Below are 21,186 nucleotides of genomic sequence, written 5' to 3'. Positions count from 1 at the left end.
TTCTATACTTAATCATAGAAAGAAATAAAGCTTATTTATTATCACATGTAAGAAATGTATCTTTTCACAGCATCTAAGCATGCCACATTTATTTTACCTAAGATGCAATTCTATCATCAGAGCCTGGATGGTTCTAAGATACTAAAGTTAGCACTATAATGAGATGTAGAAAAACACAGCATTCATTTAAAGTGGTTAGGTGAGTCTTGGAATCAAAGTTACTTCAAAATAACTTAGGCAGTAGGAAGTAAATGCAGCAATTAGAGAGCTAGCATAAAATACTCCAAGCTGGAAAGACACAGTAGGAGAAAACTAACAGTAGTCTCCAAAAGGAGAACACTTTGAATATTTGCATCTTAGCTGTATACAGTGCTATCACTGTACATTTTACATTGAACCACATTTACCCTATATGCTTATTTCCTCCACCAGCTCATAAACTATTTATTCCCCTTTATATTCTTACTTAACTACAACTGCACACACTAGACCATTTGAGTGAGTGAAACGATGTAGAAATTGCTTTAAACTTGAAAGAATTGTCTCTTTATTAATGCTACACATTAAAGCATATACTAATAAGACCACCTTAAAAAATGAGAAACAAATATAGTCATAACTTTTTAAACACAGTTAATGTGGTAGATTTTCATAAAATCAATTATGGATCATTTAACTTAAATCTTAACCATTCTTTCTTACTAAGGTTACTGTTTTTGGAAAATACTGAAGAATTCAAAATAAGTTGTAGGTAAGTAAATATCCAAAGAAAGTAAAAATTCAAAGAATATTAAGGACCACTTATTCATTGGACTTAGAGAATATATTTTATATTTTCTACTAATTATTTGCAAAATCTGTCAATATGCATAGGGTAAAAAAATTCAGATTAGATATTATTTTAGCCATTGTTTTTCACTTCATCTTTACTATATTTGTCACCTTTAAATATTCAGTATTTAAAGTAAATGAGAGTCTTAAAATATGAAGTCAGCCCATATGGACATACAAAAATTCTCTTGTCATACGTGACAATGAAAGATTTGAGAGACAATGTTGTACCATAAACCTAGCAATGTATAATCACTTGAGTTGCACTATGCTCATATTATAGTTTACCCTCGGTTCTACCATAGAATTTTTTAGCTCATGGTCTATACATCTCAATATTGCCTTCCACAATTAGGGCAGCATTGTGCCTCATGCAAAAACAGAATATTTTGGTAGACAGATAACTTAAAGCTTATAACCTACAATACATATTGCAGTGAAAACTAATTTTCTTCCCAGGCTTAAGTGTTTAAATAATTACATCACATTATTAAAATTAAGCATAGATGAAATTTGGTTCAGACACAGTGATAAACTAAATACTATTACAGACTCAAATGTGTTCTGTATTAACTTTCTTTAGTATTACAGCAGTAAAACTAGAGTTTTTATACAAGTTGATATTTTAATTCTAAAACTCAGAGGAATGGTACCTATTTCTAGAGACTCATTTTCTGCTTTGCATTTTATTAAATTCTCCAAAATCATTACTATCCTATGGAAGCTCATGATTTAAATTTTATCCAAACTTGTCAATACACAGGAACATTTTCTTAGCTACATTTCTCGTTGACTTTCTATCTCATTTTAGTGTGTCATTAAACACATATTACTGAAAGAACCACAAACAAATAAACAAAAAACTAAAAAACTGCCAATTAAGGAAAAAAAAAGTTTTAACCAAAAAAATATACAGTCCTTTATAAATATATGGTGGAAAAAAGTCACTTGTGTTTCTTTTCTTACTTGCATTTCCAGGTTTCTTAATTGATACTGTCAAAAGCCTCCTATTTAACTGCTGAGTACACACTAAGTTCATTTGAAAAACTTTATATCCAGCAATTACATTGGCTAGACATTCAGTTCTTGGTTAAGAGAATGTGGGTATAGCTGTTTCCTCTTAGTTAACATATTTCAATTTTAAATTTTCTAATCTTAAAAGACAATGTTTTACAAGTATACTATGTAGTAATCTTGACTTAAAAGATATAAAACTAATTAATATTTTCATAGCAAAATAAAAAGTATAAACTATAAAAAGCTCTGACAAAGAAATAAAAAAAATAGGGTTCTAATTCTATTTTTTCCATTAAATGTAATGTTGAACAGAGCACTTCACCTGTTTATATCTGTTTGTTACTCTTTGTGGTAATACGTATGCACTCTGTAAGGCTCCTTCTAATACTAAATGATATTATTTTGTCACTGTTCCCTAAATGTCCTGATAATCTATTTATCATTAGTGACCTATGATATCTGTGGTTATTTTTAATGAGATGGTTATTTTAACATTAGAAACTCATTCACTAGCTCATATATTGCCATTAGAATAATGGCATTGAAAGAGGAAGAGTACTGAATTATGAAATTTAAGGTTTCAATTCTATTACAAATGATATGACTTTTGAAGTACCTATTATAAAATATACCCAAAATTAGAAAAATTAATGATCACTAGCAAATTGTTTTATTAATTTTTGAATATAAGACATGAGATTAGTCTGTATCTTTTGGAGAAGAATATGAAGAGGAAAGTTTCAAACCAACACAATAAAGCAAAACATAAAATCTAACTAAGATTCGATATGAGACCTTTTCTAATGATTTCAGAAATATTTGAGGGCAATTAAATTTGTTTAGAAGCACAGGAAACAATTTCACATTAATGATCATGAAATACCAATTGAATAAAAATTTATTTCTAGAAAACAAGAAGTCTTTTTTAACTTCCTACTGTCACTCATCTGTATCCTCCAGTTACTATTCAACTTAATTCCAATAATTTCATCGAATTCTGTCATTTCCGAGACTACAAAATACAATATCTCAGCAAATATGACATAATTGAAAAGTGAATTCTTATATAAAATTGAAATGGGAGAACCCAGGAGGATTAAAATAATATTTACATTTGGTTTATATAATGTTTGGTTTAGCTTCAGAAAAGTTCTTTAACACTTTTAAATAAGAAATTAAATATTTGAGAAAATAAAGATGAAAATTTATATGCATACAAGTAAATTTTTCACCCAATAAATATACCATTTCTCTACCAGTTGTTTCATAAATATAAACTTGTGGAGCCAGTGAAATCTTCCTTAAAATATATTTAAAAATATGTTTATGGATCCAGACACATTATAACTATAATTATCCTGTTATAATATCTTTTTCTTCCAATATTATGTCTATCAATAGGAAGAGAATTTTAATTCACCTTTCATCACCTAAGTGACCAGCAAAATTTCCCTTCCTAAGATCCATATGCTACAGTTACTACTGGATGACAATGGAAGATGAAATCATCTTGAGCATTTAACAGCTATAATGATAAGATAGAATGATAAGGAGCAGATTCCTATCCCAGGCCGATAAAATCTTTATGTATATAATTACACTTATCCTATTGATGGTCGCAAAAGAATTTTTGATAACTCATAAATAAAATACATTGATTTTCCTCCTTGCCCAGGAGCTACTTTAACGCTTAAGCATGGACATATTTTAAATTTTTTTTTTTTTCAACGTTTTTTATTTATTTTTGGGACAGAGAGAGACAGAGCATGAACGGGGGAGGGGCAGAGAGAGAGGGAGACACAGAATCGGAAACAGGCTCCAGGCTCCGAGCCATCAGCCCAGAGCCCGACGCGGGGCTCGAACTCACGGACCGCGAGATCGTGACCTGGCTGAAGTCGGACGCTTAACCGACTGCGCCACCCAGGCGCCCCATGCATGGACATATTTTAAAATAAAGACACAAACTATAAAGGAATGTTTGCAGGAAGGCTCATACAACTATGTTAATACTTTATTTTCTATCAAGAGCTCAACTTTTTTTCACGTTTATAAGTATAGGGAATACTTGGATTCTTGACAGATATGAGGAAAATGGGCAAGTCCTGCTGGATCATGTAAGAGAAATCCACTTGCTAAAAATGCATAAAAGTGGTATCCACAAGGAAGCAAGTTATTTAGGTCATTATGGATTTTTAGGGAACCACTGAGAAGACAAAAAAAATCCATTTTACAACTGTATTGTCAAATGCATCCATTTTTGGAATTGTTTAAAAATGACAATGGTCACAAGGGATTCCAGCTTAAAGAACACACGGGAAATGAACACCCATGCTCTCTAAAGTTTCTTGAGAATGACAGTTCCCACACTATTTTATATTAGCTTAAGAAATGTTGGATGTATTGATTTTTTTGATGTCCATGAAAAGACAGAACTTTGATTTCCTTCCCAGGATTACTTTATGGGCTATTTCTAGGGTTCTATTTCCTTATAAAACTGAGAAGAAGAGCTTCCATACTTTGGCTGGCTTTAAGTCTTATGAACTGATGTTTCAGAAGACTAGAAAGTCAAAAATACAATATCTAACAATGTGGAATATGATGTGAAAGACTTGTGTTTTAATTTAAGGGGTTGATGTGGATAAAAATGCTCTCTTTGGATTATACATATGTTTATAATAGATAAAACATGAATGAAGTTAATACATGGTCTGATATCAAGTTCATGGGGTATAATTTAATACTGACAAATAACTTTGATGAAATAATTTAACTGCAAAACCTTATCTTCCTAGAAGGTAAATATATACAATAAAGCAGTTTAAAAATTCCTCTCATATTCAGTGTATCAATGAAACACTACCAAATTTGTTTTATTCATTCTTAATGAAAATAATTAACTAAAAGAATGTCCAAGAGTTTAAGAAAAATATTAACTGATACTATGCTGCTTATCAGAAACCTTCTAACATTATACATTTGGATATCAAAAAATCATAAAAGGAGAAATTAATTGGGCATAGGTAGGGATACTGGACATAGCTCTTAAATAGTTTTTATTCCTAAATATTATATCAAGGGATTTTATATTACTCATTACTTTTTAAAATGCACCATTCTCTAATGTGGAATTATTGATCACAAATGCTCAGAAAATAGACCTCGGCAAACATTCTACTGCTTTGAGCTTCCGACCAGCCTCTTTCCTGCTATAAAGTGCTAAGAAGTTCATGTGACATATTAGCACAGCCTTATAACACCAATCTAAGAAAATATCTTGTCAGAAATACACACCTCTTATTTTATGTTTGTATCTTCAGCAATAAAAAAAGGAGTAAATAAATCTGAGATCTTGAAGTCAGAGTTTTAAGTTGCCAAATTATATAAACATATGGACACATTCAAATTAAGATAAAATTTCCAATCTCTTAACAAAATTTTAAGAAAACATATATTTTAAAAAGCAGACAGTTCAAAGACAATGTAGCTAAGCAAAATATGTATGATAGGATGGATCAAGCAAAAAACATTTTAAACCTTGGCCCCATAAAATCCTAAATTGGATGGGGAATCACTAAATGCTGCTATAAAACTTGTGTTAGTAATGGAACTTAAATGTAGTCAAATCATCTCTACACTATTAAAGCCATCTAGGCAAATTTTTTAATTTCATAAAATATGCCTTTTGTTTTCTCTAGGAGTTAAGACAAACTCCAAAATAACTTGGGCAGCATAGCAACCCCTTCCTTTCTTCATCTGGAGAGCCCTCTACCCTTTACTGACACCCTCTGGTCCTTATTACCAAATCAGTTTTGAGATTAAACCACACTCTAATCTCTAATCTAAAGGTGCTAAAGGTCTTCTAAACTGTTAAATAAAAAATATATTTATAGAACTATATTTTAGCCAAACCTGTTCCATTTTAACAAACAGTTCTTCTCAGTTGGACCCATACAATTGAAGTAAACGTGCACAAACAACTAATTTTTAATAGCCTATGTGTGTGTTCACTGTTTGATTTTAGTTAATCTTCCTAACCTACTAAAGATTTATTTACCACTTAATAGTTGAAGGGTTGCTCTGATAGGGAAACTAAGGTATTTCAGCGGTCCATTAAAAAATTCCACAATTGTACTTTCCCAGATCTATTTCTAAACATACTGTGGTGTACATTTGCCTCACAATTTACAAAGTCTGGCATTTAGTTAATCTATCAGGGTAAATATTCTTTTTTCTAACTTTGAGAATTCTGTCTATTCAACTGTGTATGCAATCAAAGAAGAAATTAAAATGTTTTTCTCTTCATTCCTTAGTTTTCAGAAGTTTTAAGCTTTAGAAAAATGTAAAGGGTGCACCAACCCCTGCACAAAAACCTTGACACTTTATATTGTAATAAACATTCACTAATTTTCTATTTCAAATATGCTTTAATATCATCTCACCACAGTCCACTTGTTATTTTTCAAATTCTATTTCATTATTTATGGCACATTTCCTTTTTTTGACTTGTAACTTTGCATTTTGTGTTTTTTTTCTCTCACTAAACTTAGTTGGTCTTTGTATGTAATATCTTTAATTTTTAAGCATTTGCTTTATGTCACATATTCTTACACAGTCATATTGTTTTGGAGTTTCTTTAGAGTTGCGTCAGAGGAAACATATACCTATCAAGTTTGAGATTCAATATACTGGTCCACATACAACTCATGTGAGTATGCAGTAGGAAAATATACAAAGAAACATTTGTGAGTTGCTTAAAATTGGCTACAGGCCCTTTGAAAAAAATAATGACCTCATCATTAGTAATTCTTTTATGTTTAGGATCACAGTATCAATCATGACGAACTCTTTCTAGCTTGCTATGATAGTCCTAAGTATTTCTGTAGCTCTGTTACAGTTCAATAGTAATCAATTATACCTTCACTAATTTTTTTAAAATCGACCCACTATTTATTTGTCTGTGTTTTTTAATGCTAGTACCCTAATGAATATCTATTCCTTTCATCCTTATTTCCCCAGGTAAAATTGAGAATCAAGGTGGAGGTATGGTGTCTCTAAATTATTTTATCTTTTCAATTAGAAAAAAATACAGATGGATTGAATATAGGTAAGGCATTTCACATATGACAGTTTAAAAGTTTTCTGCTTCCAAATCTGCATTTAAATTACGTGACTGTATTGTATTTTTCACGCTAAAGAGGTAATAAAATTTTTAAATAAAACAATTCTAAAATATTTATTGGATCCTTGTTTTTCCAAAAAAAAAGTTAATTAAAATTTTTTGAGATTGTCAGAGTAATTCTCAGCCTATTCTACACCATGTTCATATTTATGCAAATTACTATTCTCTTCCACTTCTCAATAAAAAGCTTAATAAGGATGTCTGAACATATTTTTATTTTCTTAAAAAAATCTGTCTCATTCCCCTACATGACATTTAGAAAACACCGCAGCATAACTCAAGACACCGTTTTTCCTTGGTCTCTCTAACTTTATAGAACTCCACTTAGAGAGCATCCCTCCTGAATTTTAACAAGTTATTGCACTGCCAGGTGCCCAGTCATTGGGCTGTCTTCCCACAAATACAGGGCTCAGTCGTGAGACATACATTCAGTATCTGAGAACCACATCCTATTTTCTGAGCATTTACCCTCTTTTGCAGAAAATTCTTCCCCTCACCTGGCATTCATTACCTTACCGTTTACTTGCAGGAATTGTTTACTCTTATTTTGGATGACATTATGAGATACACAAATAGGTTATATTCACTCCATGCTTCAACTTTTCTGACATAAAATTTCAGCAAAGAAAAAAACAGCATGTTTGGGGGGAAAAAACCACAACTCTTTACGTTACAGTTTTTAAATTCTGGCAATATGGCAAGAAAAGATGGCTTTGCAGAAGGGAGTGTGTCAAAAATCGTTAAGTGCCTGGGAGATGAAGTGCATAATCACAGAAAGCAGTCCCTGGCAAAGGAATGCCTGCCACTTACCAATGAGATGCCAGACTCCCCTGTCCTTCCTCTGTGACTCTCAATTCCTGTCTGCCATCCTCCTGCCCGTCAACACAGTTCAGATAGAGCAGTTCCTTGAGTCCACTCAGCCTGTGGCAGGAGAGAATTGCGGAGTTTTTAATCATTCAGAGGAAATCCTCCAGCTTGCCCTGCTTCTCCCTGAAGAGGGGACCCAGGTAACTCATCCTTTCCGCCCCGAGCTTTAATGGCACTTTGGCTGCCGCCTCCTTGCAGTTCCGCGCCCCCACTCCGGAGTTGGTTATATCGGGAAGTAGGTGCGGCGCCTCCTCAGGCTGGTACGTTTGGGGCTCGCGTGTTTTCCTCCAATGCGTCCGCGCGCCCCGCGCCCCGCGCCTCTGACTGGCTGTGTCCTTCCCGGAGCGGTCCCTCGCCCCTCCCCGCTCGCCCGCGCTGTCGCTGTCGCCCGCGCCCTGCGCCTCACTGCCTCTCGCTGAGAAGGTTCATTTAGCATGTCCCCGGGCTGAAAGGTCTGTTTGCTTCCAAAGGGTTTTATATGTTTCTCTACTCGTCTCACTAGTCAACCGCTATTTCCCTTCGCGCCGAAGTGCGGAGGGCTTCCCCTCCCCCCAACCTGCTTTTCTGCGCCGCAACCTTTCCGAATTCAACATTCATAGATTACAGAGCGATCGTGTTGGCTGGTGACTGCTCAGGAGATCTCAGACGAGCATTCCCTCCTCTGCTCGCTGGCCGCTGTCTGTCTGCTTTCGGATTCCCACTCGGTCGCTCCTACCCCAGACAGCAGCGGCACCGACCGAGGCCCGCTGCTACTGGACTTTGCACTTTGGAGAATGTCCCTAGGTCCTGACCGGGAAGCGCTTCTCTTTGTTCGCACACTTATGAGTTTTATCTCAGGACGGTTAGGCTCTGTGACTGTTTTTATTTCTCCTTGGTTGTCCTCCCCCCCCCCCCCGCCCCCGCGTCAGTCCTGAGTAACCTAGGGAAATAGTCGGCTTAGTCTCAGACAGCGGCCCTTTTTTTTTTCCTGAAATTTTATATCACAATGGATGTAATTGGAAAAATAACACAGGTAGTAAATCCACAGTGTGGCAGCTTTAGTGCTATTGTTCTGGTAGCCCTCCCCTTTACTTTTCCTCTCTCGATCTCAGAGTCATTCTCGAATTCTCTTGATTCCTTTGATGCTAAGAGTTTGTTACAGAAATTATATTGCACGTCCTTGGCAATGTATTTCCATAGATAAAGCGATTAGCACCTGTGTTTAATGGAAAAGAAATCCCACGCACTGTTTTCTGTTTCTGTTCATCTATCTCTGTGAGACTGTGTGAGATCCTCAGGTTACACCCGCTGTCGGTTGGTGTCCGGTTTGCATGTGTGTTTGAGTCCAGCCTGACCCTGCACTGGGGCTGATTCTTCTGCTCACTTAATCCCTCAATGGGGTCTGACTGGCTCTAATTGGTAAGGAGAGTACAGTGCCACGCAGCCTGTAGCTGGAAGCCTTCCTACCACCAACTCTCTGTTGTTTCTCTTACAGCTTTTCTGGTAATTAAAATTAGTCTTTTTACTGTTTCTTGGCTTCTTCTCATTCATCCACACATGTTGTGAGAACATACAGCCTCTGCTTTTAATGGCCACCCTCAGGATCTGGGCTGATTTCTTGTTCCATAGCAAAGACAAATTTGTGTGTTCACATCTAATGCTTCTCTACCCTTCCATACTTTTTATTTTCTTTTTCCCTGCTTTCCAGTAATTAGGTTATTTTCTTTGTGTTAACTGAGGGATTGTTGCCGAGATTTGACTTCTCTCGGCTTTTTCTCTGCTTCACTAGCTTCACTCCTGTGTCAGGCTCTTGGTTCACAGAGAGAATCACCCGGACTTTTATAACCTCTTTAAATATATCACAACATAGATTCAAAGTCTAAAAGCTTAAAACATTATTTTTTTTTATTGTGCAGTGAGGTTTTTCCCTTTAAATGTTTGTTATAATTGAGCACATTCAGCCTTAATAGGAGATAGAAAAGACAAGCTTGCTTACAGTTTTCTTTACTTCCTTGAACACCTTTATATTGCAATTGATTTGATAATTTTGGCATTTGTGTCATCACCTCATATATTTCATATATTTTCTTTCAACTTTCATTTCAGAAAAAAATTAAGTTGGCTTATTAATTTTTTTAAAATTAATCAAGAATGTAGGTCAGTCAAATCAAGACATAGGGTAACGTGATAGTTGGAGAGACAGGTAGCCAGGAATGAGGTTTAGACAGAAAACCTCATTTCTATGTTGTTAAAAATGGCCTTAAGTTTACCATTAAGATAGTAGCCAATTTAAAGAAGGAAATGCTATTGGTCACATGATTCGTGGTACCCTCCCACAGTTAACATGAACAAGGAGATGTATGTTTCAAATGATATAGGTGTGTTAATTATTTTAAATAAAATAATACAAAGGCTTATGATGTTTTGACATTTTACAAAAAAGATGATTATAATTAGGCATGAAGATATTTGTGTAACAAATATTGATAATGTAAAGCACTTTTCCTTTTGAGGTTATCTGATCATTTAGAGGGTGGGAAAAGAGATGTTGAATCTGGTTAATTAGGAATAGTAAGATCTATTTCTGTCAGTTCAAATTTAGAATGTTAATTTCAAGTCATATCAAGTCATAACGTAGGAGTGACTAGGTTACAGGGATATATTGCAGCAAGACTCGGAATGAGTGACTATATTTTCATTTATTTTATAATTTAAAATATTTCATTATATAATATGCAACTGTAAATTCAATACTAGTATTATATATTCCATATTAATACCTATATATGTACTATAGACAAAATAAGCCTTGACTTCTACATCTTTCTGAAAAATTTAGAATTTTGCTATTGTGGAATCTATTTTTGTTGTAGTGCATATTTTTAAATTGGTCTATAGGTCATGTGCCTCTGTTATTACATCCACAAGTTTCAGGTATAAGCAGGTGAACATTTGAAATTAGGAAAACAGCAGTGCGTAAGGTAAGAAGCAGGAAAAATTTTCTTTCAGGAGGTCTGCCAAGAAGAAACAAGCTAACTCATGTTTTCCAAGCACCCATCAAATCTTTTCACATGCATCATAACTAGTCATTTCTTTTATTGTTATGTGAAGATGGGAATTTAAAATATTGCTCTTATATTATCTTTAAAAGTCATAGGCATTCATGCCCCATTATAAAATCGCAATGCTATTTACTTTAAAAAGGTCATTATTAAAAAGATCGCTTGTTTCTATTTCAGACTGTTAGTGACATTTTAAAAATAGCCAGCTCATTGTCTACCCTGATAAAATATCATTTGAACATTAAATGAATTAAAAATATTGTTTGTAAGTGGGTTAAGTGGTTTAGTGAGTCATTTTCTCCATGCTATGCTTATAGTACCTTGACCAAGCTGTCGTGTTGCTTATCTGATCTTGTTGTCTAACCATCTTTGTGTAAATGTCTTAATCTCTTTATTTCCTAGTCCCCAGTGGGCAAGTGAGCAGATGTAGCACATCTGTAGTAGTTGAGTTGCCTCTAAGGTTTTGTCTTATTTGTGTTACAGATATTTTTCTTTAAATCACAGCCTCCTTTCCTCTCCTTTCATCTGACTCATAGAAGGTTCTAGGTTCTAGTCACGGGACCAATGCTACGTTATTTGTCAACAAATTGTGCCATAACATGAAGGGAAACAGAGGGCAATACTCAATTCAAGTCAGGTATAATCCTTTCTTGAATCACCTGCTTTGCTTATTGGAGCCACTTTCAGCATTTGCATTTTTCTGTTTTGATGTTTTAATCTTCTATGTTATATATTGAAAATAATAGTGAATGTGAAAATACTGAGAAATTAATCAAAACCTTGCATTGTCAACGTACACCTGTATTCCCTATAAATATAACTAAAACATGAAGATCCAAAAGTAAACTTTTACTTGAACTGGACAACATATGATGATTTTAATTTTATTTTGGGTTTCTTAGAACATCAGTTTTAGTACTTACATCACAGCTGTTTTGTGAAAGCAGAAATAAACATATCTTAATCAGACTTGGAAAATATACTGACTTAATTAATTTAACAGCTGTTCCGGTAACCAACACTAAAGAACATAGCCCACTTTGTGGATGTCTTGATAACATCTGTAGCTAAACGCATTAAGAGGTCTGAGAGATGAGCTCTAATTTGACGATTTTGGTGCTCAGAGTGCCGACTTTTGCTTATGGAAGCTATGGACATTACCGACCTCTGAGTGGCCCTTAAGCTCATCCTGTGACATCTTGGTCTAACAAAAATGTTTTTACTTAGGAAAGAACAAAAGACACTGTCAGTTTAACTAAGATTTTACAAAACAGGAGTAAAAGTTGAAATCTTACTAATTTAACGGTAAGGTTTACTTACTGATTGTATTCAGTAGCTTGTTAGATAAACACGTGCATTTTTTTCCTAAATATATCTTTAGTGTAAGGATGTACATTAAGTTTTAATATACTTGCTATTATAGATGTCTACTTTCCATTTTGTATAGCGTTCTTTCACCAAGATGTTCTCATATATAATTATTTTCTGTAAAGAAACAAAACCTAGTTCATTTGTTCATGACCAGGTATGTCTCCAAATATTATCTGTTTATGCAAATCTTTTCAATCTGGAATAAAAATCTCTAATACCTTCTTATGTTCTAATTTGTTGTATCTTATTTTAAAGGAGTTTCATATGTGTGTTGTATTTTGATCATTTTCCATCTCTTCCTGAATTTACAAGTGCATTAATTTGACCTTTCTTTGACTTTTTGCCCTAAATCTGAATAATATTTCTCCAAAATAAATTTTGTTATCAAATACTCTACCCATATTTCTATTCCAGCTCTTCATGGTCTCATTTATAGTTGGACTCAGTCTTTTTTCTAAATCGTGTTTATAACCCAACTTAAGAATTTTATGTAGGTCTTTATATAGAGAGCCAGACTGTATGCTTCCTGTGGACCAGGAACTAAATTTTCTACACTATGCTGAAATTTTGGTTTAAACTTTTTATTGGCTGAGTAGTGTACATGTAGGAAACCTTATTTGCTCATCTGAGATTCATTCAGAGTGCATTCTGAAGCAGCACCACTTACTTTTCTGTTCACCAGTAAGCCTGTAGTTTGCAAATGTGACCACTAGATGGCATTGGTGTTCTAATTAGGAATGTCATTTAGGTTGTGTCCTAGGGATTTTGATTTTTTAGGAATGAGAGGAACCCCCCAAATTAGCTACTGACTCTATAAGAAGAGTTATATATACAACTTAATGTAAACATCTACTAAACACATCAGAAAATTGTAAAATGTCAAATGTTTAAAAGGTGATCTTGCACCTTGAGGCAAAATAAGAGCTATTGAAATTTGTTGAGGGTTAAATATACGCGAGGCATTGAAATAGGTATGTTTTATGGGGCGCCTGGGTGGCTCAGTCAGTTAAGCGTCCGACTTCAGCTCAGGTCATGATCTCACAGTCTGTGAGTTGGAGCCCTGCGTCAGGCTCTGTCTTGACAGCTCAGAACCTGGAGCCTGCTTTGGATTCTGTGTCTCCCTCTCTCTCTGCCCCTCCCTCTCTCTGCCCTTCCCTCTCTTTCTGCCCGTCCCTCTCTCTCTGTCTCAAAAATAAATAAAAAACATCAAAAAAAAATTTTTTTTTAAATAGGTATGCTTTAGATGAATTGTTCCCTTTTGTCCTAATGGTCTAGCTGAAACTCATTTTCAAGTACTCTGTCTCCATTGACTGTTCTTAACCAGTTCACTAAACCAATCCTGGTTTTGATTAGAGTAAATCACTTAAATCACCACAAAATAACGTGTTGGTACCAGATGCACAGAACACACCTCATGTATAGAGAATCCAATAAATGGAAAATAATTTTAGCACAAGTATATAACAAGATAAAATGCCATATTAAACCTATTCATTGGAAGTTTATGGCATTTTGTGTATATTCTCTGGGACATGTGATTTATTCAAGTAATATTGATTAGGAAATTACTAGTCTAAGTACTGTACAAGGTGAATAAATTTAAATATGAGATTTCACAAAACTTTTTTTCATATACTTCAAAAAGTAAAGAGTTATATAGTCTTATTCTAATATTTTGCCTGAATAATACCAGATTCAAAATGCTAATTGACATATAACAAACCCACAATTTTGGGAAAAAACACATAGTTTTAACAATAAATGCTGTTTTGTTCAGAAGAGATTACATTTTGAATTTCCAATTGTTTGCCATCAATCCTATTTATGTCTGGTTTGCTTTCTTTATAAATTAAAAAACATTTTTCTGTCACCATGTCAAGGTCAGTCTGGTGCCCAGAAATTGGGTTATGTTCTTTCTATCTGACCCACCACCAACTATTGCTCTTCTGATAACTGGTAGCAGTGAAGGGATCAGGACTCTGCTGAAAATTGTTTTGATAACAGAGGAGGCCCCTTCTGGAATAACTACATTAACTTTGCTGCTGACAATGTTAAAAACTTACTTTGTGTCAGGGTGCCTAAGTGGCTCAGTTGGTTGAGCATCTGACTTCGGCTTAGGTCATGATCTCGTGGTCTGTGAGTTCGAGCTCCGTGTCAGGCTCTGTGTTGACAGCTCAGAGCCTGGAGCCTGCTTCGGATTCTGTGTCTCCCTCTCTCTCTCTGCCCCTCCCCCGCTCATGCTCTCTCTCTCTCTCTCTCTCTCTCTCTCTCTCTCTGTCAAAAATAAACATTTTAAAAAAAAATTTAAAAAAACTTTGTGAAATTTTGAGATATGATTTATAAGCTGTGCAGTTACATATATAACAATATTTTATCATTAAATAGCACCTTTCTTATAAGGATCTCAAGTTCATTGAATATGAAAACAAAAACTAAACAATGTAGTATAGCTACATGTCACTGCTTTCATATACCTTTCATTATTTCCTATGTCACATCATCTGTGTGCATACATATACTTTATATGAAAGGAAAGAATCATACACTGTGAACCTGTTTTCAGTGCAATTGGTGAAGAGATATTCCTAATGAGGTGGAAATAATTACTTTGGTTGGCAAACTATAATATAATGCAACTTTATTATAAAATATTAATTATTAATTATTAGCTTGCAAAAGGCTGACAGTTTTGTAGTGGAAAGAAAAAGGAATCTATGCTGGACAGTTCCAAAGAAAGCTAAAAGTTTGAACAAGATGGCATCATGTTGGCTGAGGCTTGTGCAAAATGATGCTTGCTGATTAGGTAGCAAATACTGATAAGGAGCCAGCAGTAGAGCAAATCATATCAAAACCCACTGGAAAACAATATGAGACCAAAAAATTAACAATGTTTGCTGAAAAATTACAGCAGTGGTGTTTTGTACTTGTGTGAGCCTTAGGATAATGCTACCAATGGTGTCTGCCCCCGAAGGGTAGGAAGTATGGCCATGTTACAGTGGCATCAGCACAATTAATGTGTAAGGAGCTATTAGTATTAGTGAAAACTGCATGTTTGACTCAAAGTTTGAAAACTTTAAAAGAAAAATCATTAAATTAGAGCTTTTACAATATTATATGAATAATGGGAAAAATCTTGCTTTCTGACCACAGAATTATTCTCTTAATAAGGGAAAAAAGAACCCGATTTCCAAATTCATGGAGGAGTCATTGAAACACTATAGTGGATTCCATTCTAGACCACCATCTCTCCTTCCCAGATGGGGTTTACCTGCTGGTTATCCCTTGCACGTGTTCTCCTGGGAAAACAGAGAATGCACATGATGAGCCCCCAAGTTCAGCAATTACAGTGACTTCAGCTTCTCCACACCATACAGGACTGCTTCATTCTCCTTCCCCACTTTGTTTTCCTTATCTGTATCCCCATATGACCTGAGTTAGAGTTCTAACTCCTCTGATTCTCTTATACTTATTGATATAAACACAAATCTTATTCTGTTTTGTTCTCATTGTGTTAGTTACTTCAAAATGAAAATATGCTCCTTATGACAGGATGGGAAATGCATATTTTTTCTTTTTGAAGTCTAAATTGTTGACTTTGATATACTTTGACATTGAATAAAACAGATTTGTGCTTCATTTTCTTACTAAATCTTTACTGAAGATGGTGTATACAAGTGTTTTTTTTTTTTAATTCTTTAAAATGCTTTATTTATTTTTTAGAGAGAGAGAGAGAGCAGGGAAGGGGCAGAGAGAAAGGGAGACAGAATCCCAAGCAGACTCCTTGCTACCAACACAGAGCCTCAGGTGGGGCTCAAACTCAGGAACTGTGAGATCATGACCTGAGCCAAATCCAAAAGTTGAATGCTTAACCGACTGAGCTACCCAGGCACCCCTCACCCAAGTTTTGTTTTTTTTTAATGAAAGCATAGAAAATATTTTGAAAACCATCAACATGGCATAAAAACTTAAGAGACATTCTTTCTGATATCTCAATTGGGCTTGTCTTTTTAGTGGGTTACTCTCTTGCTTACTGAGGGTGGAGATGACTCTTGTAGAAATAGCCAAGTATTTTAAGCCTATGTTTCCATACATAATTAAATTTGAAGTTGCATTCTTTTGCTTCTGTCATAAACCAGTGTTCTGATTATTTCCTGTAAAAAAAGACATTTCCAAATAAGGATCTTCAGTTCATATAAAGAAGTTCCAACAAACTCAAAACTGTTTATTGTTAAGCTCTCAGAGCACTTTGAACTTTAACAACAATCAAATTTCACCTGTAAAGCATTCTTAATATATAATATACTTATTAGTTAACAGATTAAAATAGAAGAGAGGGGAGTTCTAAGCGTTGCTTGAATTATACTTTGCATAAGTAAATATTTATTCCTTCTATATGTTACCTGGGGATTTGTTTTTCTTTTGTTAAGTATTACTTAATGGGCTATATTTAAACAAAGAATTCTGAAGTGTATTTGTATTTACAGGATTCCTTATTTGAAGTTCTTTGTGCCACTGCTGCTTGGTAGGTATATTTAAAATTAAGTTTCTCTTCACATGGTAGATTGATATGATAATTAATACAAATTATAATTGATTCAAACATTCTTTTAACAAATGTTTTTACTACTGATTATGTAACACTACTTTCAAGGAGCTTATGGTACAGACGTGGAAATGCAATGTCCAAAGTGCTTTAACAGAGATATTTTCAGGAGTCTGTAGGAAGGCAGGAGAGAACAGCACTGAAGGGAGCCCTTTACCAAGAACATGAATCTTAAATGGTTCAGAAGAGTGAGGGGGAGAATCGGCCAGAGGTGATTACATCTATATCTATATTTATATCCACATCCACATATTGTGAGGAAGAAAATAATTCTCTACCTTTCCAGGTTTAAAAAAACAGGTAATAAAAAGACAAATTAAGAGGAGAAACACAAATACAAATGTAATAACCTGTATTCCTTCTGTATGCATTGGAAACACTCAGGAAAACTGAGTAACTCCTCAAAATGGTTGAAATCATCACCTGAAATTCCATTTTCTGCTAAAGGCAAAAGAAGTTGTTGCATGTGGGGAGTTACTTATAGGAGGAAAAACATAGTCAACCCAGAGTAAGATTGTGATGCAGATTTAAGTCCATGCTTTCACCACTGATAACAGTTTCCAGGGAATAGGATATCCTCCTCTTTCTGGTGCAGTGAGATAGATACTTACAAATAGAGATTTTCCTTATAAACATTAATGTTTTGCAAAAGAGTAACTTCTGCTCAGTTTCCAGAAGGTTTCCTGTGTCTACAATTTCTTTCTTTCTTTCATTTTTAATGTTTGTTTATTTTTTAGAGAAAGAGAGAGAGAAAGAGAAAGGGGGAGGGGGCGGGCAGAGAGCTGGAGACACAGAATGAGAAGCAGGCTCCAGGCTCCTCACTGTTAGCACAGACCCCAAAGCAGGACTGGAATTCACAAACTGCAAGATCATGACCTGAGCCGAAGTCAGACACTTAACAGAGTCATTAGGCATCCTTTCTTTTTTTAATGTTTTTTTTTTTTGCACAATTTCTTAAAAATAGCCAGTTTGAGATCATCTTTCGACCAAAGAGACATATTTTGGGGTCCAAAATTCTGGTTACTTTCAACATCTATATCTACCTACACCTATACCCATAGTCATATCTTTCTATGTCTGTATTTATATAGATATCTATATTGACATTTATATCAAATATCTATACCTATCTATCCCTGTGATAGGAGCACAGTGTGCTGTTTCATGTTTTCCAGAAAGTTAAAATTAATGAATATGGGTAGATACTGCAGCCCTTGGAATGTGCAGAGCAGGAGATGTTAAGTAGCAGATCTTTGAGGTAAATACTTACATATAATCTTAAGGAACAGAGATCACTGAAAATATTTGAACAGGAGAAGATAATTCTGTAGATGAATAGTCTTGAATCAAAGAAATAAGTTAGGGAACTATTATAGTATTTTATCCACGGATCATAAAAGCAGAAACTAGGAATGTGGCAGGGTAGTGGATCCCAGAGACTTCTAGGATGAGGAAACAGGAAGATGTGTGGACTAACTGGGCATGTTGGGTGGTGACAGACAAAAACCACTGTGCATTAACTCTTTTCTTCTAGGACCACACAACTAGGTATACTATGTGAACAAAATAGACAGGAAATAGATTTTGTCTTCTTGGGTCTTAGATTTCATTGGGAGATCTAATCAAATAAGCAAGACATTACACTGAACCCATTGCTAAGTGGAAAAAAAGGGAAACTCTAGCTGTCAAAAGTAGTGAATTTAGCTGACAAGTATTATCTAAGGGATAGATTTAAGAGATAGATAATGAGTTCAGTTTATAGTGAAATAGATTCATTTGTGCAATATTTAAGAAACTTGTGCTGAATAATATGGAGAGCCTATGTTTAGAGGTCATACATTTTGTGTTTAAAGTATTCAGGTATATTTGGTAGCTGATGCATGGAATAAAAATATTGATCTTGAGAACGATAGCATGAGAAGAGGGCAGGGCCAACAATGGAAGCTCAGGGAACACTACATTTTAAAGTCATAGAGAAATAAAAACTGATAGTGGATACGGAGAAGGTAATATCTTGTATGAGAAAGAAAACCATGGAGGTTTGTCAAGGAAGCTAAAGCTGGAGATAATTTCAAGAAGTAGAGCACGCACAAATGCATCAAGTTCAAAGAAGTGAAAGAAGATAGGAATTAAACATTCATTTTTGATTTGGCTTTTAAAAGTTGGGGAGAATACACAGGCGTGTTACAGCAATGAAAAGTGCCTCAAAGGCAATGGATAATGTGAAAAGGTCATCAAAACTTTGATGTATTTGTTTTAACAAAATAGAAGGATAGAGAAAGATGTTTAAATGTTTCATGTATAACTTTTCTTGTTTGGCTGAATTTAACTTAAGGTCTATAGTACTAATTTGTTTTTGTTTTAACTGAGGGTTTTGTTCATCATTACTATTTTTGTGGTTTTTTCCTGGAGAGGTATTTCTTGAACATATCATATTCTTATCCGTTGTTGTTGGTATTACTGTTGTTAAAAGAAAATCAGATCTTAGGAATTCAATTTATGGTACATATTCCATATAAAATTAGATATAAATATTTTGTACATACCCATATACATGTGTACATAACATTTTACTCTTACATTTTAAGAATTACTTGTTCTTAAACAAAAAGCACACTGTAACATACAGCCGTACGGCAACATGAGTATCATTTTATAGCAACACTAAACTTATCAATTCCAAATTGAGAGAATGTAGGCAGCTTGTATGCTTAAGGAATGAATTAAAAGCATAAAAAAACTTACTCATTTAATTGGTCCCAATTAGAGTGATTCTCCTTGATGAAATCTGGGGAAGATTAGTAGTACCTAACATCTTTACTTCTTTATTAATAACACAAGTAAATGTAACTGAAATACTCTGTGACATTCTTCATTATGAAATAATGTCTGGTATATGTTCATTGCCATTAATGAGTTATAAATAATACAATCTTGAAACATAAGTTACTCTTACCAGATACAAATATGATGTCATATATAAACTATTTACTTAGAAATGATCTGTTAAATTCTGAAATAGTAAAATACCAACACAAAAGAAAATATATTTCAGGTTGATTTTAAGACTTGCAGAACAAATTAAAATATATTTTAGCAATTTTCAGGGGGAAAAAGGCAAACAAAAAGAGTCTTTTTGGGATACATTCCTTTATTCAAGGAATGAGCAATGCTTTTCTGAAAACTTAGGCATTTTCTATACTAACCAATGGACTGGCATGTTCTTAGCTATTATAATTTGAGTGCAAAATTGTTTTTGCAGCTTCTTCTGAGCTTGCCATAAATTAATTTGGCATATACATCTTTTTAATTTTCTTTCACTTTCTGAAGATAAATGTTTAAATACAGTCTTCCAAAATTTTTATTTATTATATAAAAGATGAGCAGAATACATATTTTTATTTTGGTTTATGCTTGTAGACATGACTTTTAATTAACTCAGCAACAGCTGATAATAAGATTATTAGCATGTACAAAGTGTGCAGTTAATAGAAGCAGAACTAGAGGCAATTAGTGGAATTAGGTGTTTTTTCTACCGAGAAAGAGTATCCTAAGTACTAATTGTTTATGCCAGTCCAATCACTGCAAATATCCCTAATAGCATCATTAAATCAATGTAACACTACATTATAAGCACTAAGTAGACTTAGTGATTTGGTATCAGATTGGCACAGTGATGAGCTTATTAATATTTTCTATGAGTTACGTATAGACTGTTGAAACTTGATTTTGCAACACTTCACTTTGTAAATTTTCAAAAGACAAAAAAAATGCTTACTCTGCCATAGGTACAGTGTCTCTATGTCATATTCTTATAACCATTCAGTGGCATTTAAGGTTTTTAATTAATTAATTATTTTAATGCATTAATTATTTTTTTAATAATAAAACTCTTGAAACAGTCATGAAATAAAAGTGCTGCACCCTATGCAGCCACTGTGGAAAACAGTATGGAGATTCCTCAAAAAGTTAAAAAGATAACTACCTGATGATCTAGTAATCATAGTACTGAGTATTTACCTAAAATATACAGAAACACTAATTCAAAGGGATACATACATCCCAGTGTTTATTGTAGCATTAGTTACAACAGCCAAATTATGGAAGCAGCTCAAGTGTCCATCGATAGATGAATGGATAAAGAAGAGGTGGTGTATAAGTACAATGGAATATTATTCAGCCATAAAAGAATGAAATCTTGTAATTTACAAGGATGTGGATGGAGCTAGAGAGTATAATGCCAAGTGAAATAAGTCAGTCAGAGAAAGACAAATACC

General features: G+C 34.2%; 1 protein-coding gene across 2 annotated transcripts in view; it reads right to left on the bottom strand.

Moving 5' to 3' along the window:
* Positions 1–8,769, bottom strand: part of CNTN5 (contactin 5) — a 1,365,947-nt gene extending 1,357,178 nt beyond the window's left edge. Inside the window, exons 1-2 of one of the 2 annotated variants that reach the window (XM_078432971.2) lie at positions 8,499–8,769; positions 7,838–7,948 (exon numbers count right to left, since the gene is read on the bottom strand). The gene's annotated coding sequence lies outside the window, so the exon portion shown is untranslated. Of the gene's footprint in view, positions 1–7,837; positions 8,195–8,498 lie in introns of those variants that run through there. The other variant, XM_078432970.2, reaches the window with a different exon arrangement.
* Positions 8,770–21,186: the final 12,417 nt, after the last annotated feature.

Source organism: Panthera onca, chromosome D1 (assembly GCF_046562875.1).
Source record: "Panthera onca isolate mPanOnc1 chromosome D1, mPanOnc1 haplotype 2, whole genome shotgun sequence".
NCBI lineage: Eukaryota > Metazoa > Chordata > Mammalia > Carnivora > Felidae > Panthera > Panthera onca.
Note: the sequence above shows the minus strand (reverse complement) of the source record. Positions and strands in the feature narration are given on the sequence as shown.